At 36.2% G+C, this 2,660-nt stretch overlaps 1 non-coding gene across 1 annotated transcript; it reads right to left on the bottom strand.

The window, feature by feature from the left end:
- Positions 1 to 966: 966 nt before the first annotated feature.
- Positions 967 to 1,085, bottom strand: LOC128248208 (5S ribosomal RNA). The gene has a single exon (XR_008264499.1). It is a non-coding gene; the product is annotated as a 5S ribosomal RNA (ribosomal RNA).
- Positions 1,086 to 2,660: the final 1,575 nt, after the last annotated feature.

Raw genomic sequence — 2,660 nt, 5'->3', positions numbered from 1 at the left:
GGGTACACACATGAAGTTAGTTTTACAATATCGACCCGCAAAATCCTTAGCATCGTATTGTTTTTGGGTTGTTCTTACTTTTTTTTGTTTTTGGAATTTTTTAAATTTATTTTTAGTTCTTTTTATTATTCAAAATATACATAGGAAATAGCCTTTAACCAAATCCACCACATTGCCCGAGTGAAACCGGGAAAAACAGCTAGTATATATATATAATTCAAATTGAGGGAATAGATTCCTAGATAGCAGAACCTCGGAAGTAGTAATTACTCAATGACGGGTACTCCACTAGCTACTCATCAGACTGAAGATACCTTAGTTAGATGAAGGTTCCATTGTTGTCAGGGGACCCCAAGTTAACACACCGGAGATTTGATTGAAAATAGATGGAAAGCTTTAACACACACACACACACACACACATACACAATACACACTGTGTGTATGCTAGTGTGCTTACATGTGTCTGTAAATTCTCATAGGAGAAAAAAAAAGTTTCTTTCTTAATGCCTCTGGTTGTCTGGCCATCGTTTAAAGTTTGTTGCAAGTTTAAACATTTCAGACATTAAAAAAAGTAGCTCTCGCCTCGCACATGTGTTTCTCACTTAAAATTTTGACAGTTAAGAACTTGTTGCATCTGCAATCGGATCTCGAATTTAACCGAAATATTATAATCGGCAACTGGTTCTACAAACATTGAGAGGTTTTGATTTCAGGTACAGACGTTGCTCCGTCTAACAAATTTTATTCGTTCTGCGATAATATTCTTTGGTTACACGTTCCTTATTACAAGCACCATCACGAGATATATACTCTTTTACTCTTTTACTTGTTTCAGTCATTTGACTGTGGCCATGCTGGAGCACCGCCTTTAAAAAATGAACAACCTTAATTGACTTTCAAACATTATTGGGTTCTCGTCAGAGGCGTCTGCACCATTCTGATGCATCATTCTCCTAGTGTGGGATGCTTACAGCACTTAGGTTTCCCAAGCGGTCACCCATCTAAGTACTCACTAGGCTCGACGTTGCTTAACTTCGGTGAACGGACGAGAACCGGTGCTCTCAGCGTGATATGGCCGTAAACATAATCAATTCTTAGCTATCCGTAGAATTCTTTGCTAGATATTGAGCTTCATGCATCGACATGTGGGACACAGAATCAAATGTTTTCTTGTAACCAGACCAGATCATAACCAAATTCCTTCTATGTTATCACACCTCTGACAGCACAATTTTGTTGATCAGCAGTTGCTTAATAGATCCTCAAACTCCTTTCTTTCCTGCAGCTTGTTCATCTGTAATGATATTGTTGACATTGCAATGTTCCTGATAGAATAGGTTTAGATCTGCTATATACAATAAATTCTGGCGTGTAATTGGCTGATAGTTCATCATATGAATAGGTTTCAGTATTAATGTTATTCCCACCAATGTCAGCCTACTTGCCTTATTGATTTCTCCACAGAGGATTTGCTGGTAAAAGTTGATAAGATGTTGTCAATAAAAAGCTATTTGAATCATTAACCAACACTTTAGTCTCTTCCTAGTGTTTTCCTATCGTGTAGTTTTCCACTTAAATAGTTTTATTTTGGTCACCAGCCTCTGATGACGTGTTTTCACATTGACATCTTTTAAATCCTGTTTAAAGGCAGTTTAAGAATTCTCTTCTGGTTTCTCAAATTTATATAATATATTTTTCTGGTGATACTTTCATGATTTTGAGGAAATGTGCTATGATGTAGTGACTATTGTGAATGAGAGTAGAAGTTGTTAAAAATGTAGGATTTTTTGAAAACCCTTTGACTGCGTAATTAAATTTCATGGCACTTTTCTAACAAAAAGTAGAATTGAAATTTTCTGCTTCGGCAATACTACTTCAGTATCTTCTGTAAGTGCGGTCTTCATATCCACCACTAAAAGTATTTGATTCTTGCTCTGTAAAGAGATATTTGCTGAAATGTGTGAGAAAATTAAGAAAATCTGAAAAAAATGTCTTTTGTGAACGTGTCACTGGGAGGTTTCTCCGCTTCTCGCAGAATTAGGAGAAACGTTTTCAAAACCGTGGTGTAAAACCGTTTTCCGCAGTTATCGTTAATAAAATTCTGGGTGGATATACCCGCTTTCCGCGTTTGACAGTTACTTCAATAATATTAGTAATTCATGTTCGGTGCAATGACATGATGAAACAGGAAATACAAACACAGTTGAAATATATTTCAAATCCATTTTGATCGACGTCGACGTAATTTCAAACCCGTCCATTGAAAACCATTCCCCGCATCTTTAATATTTTTTTCATTCTGTCAAGGCAGCAAGATGACAGAATCGTTAGCACGCGGGCAAAATGCTTAGCGGTATTTCTTCTATCTTTACGTTCTGAGTTCAAATTCCGCCAAGGTCGACTTTGCCTTCATCCTCACAGGGTCGATTAAATAAGTACCATTTGAGTACTGGGATCGATGTAATCGACTTACCCCTCCCCCGAAATTGCTTGCCTTGTGTCAAAATTTGAAATCAATATTTCTTATTCAATTTTGATAGGTGAAAAATATAGTTTAACATTTATAATACATCCAATGACCTTCTATAGAATGTTAATGATTTTCTTTAATTTATCTTTTAACTTTCACAAATCAGTGATGGTGCTTTTTGGATAAAT

The sequence above is a fragment of the Octopus bimaculoides genome, chromosome 6 (assembly GCF_001194135.2).
Source record: "Octopus bimaculoides isolate UCB-OBI-ISO-001 chromosome 6, ASM119413v2, whole genome shotgun sequence".
NCBI classification, from domain to species: Eukaryota; Metazoa; Mollusca; class Cephalopoda; order Octopoda; family Octopodidae; genus Octopus; species Octopus bimaculoides.
The sequence above is the reverse complement of the archived record's forward strand: the minus strand, read 5'-3'. Positions and strand labels throughout refer to the sequence as shown.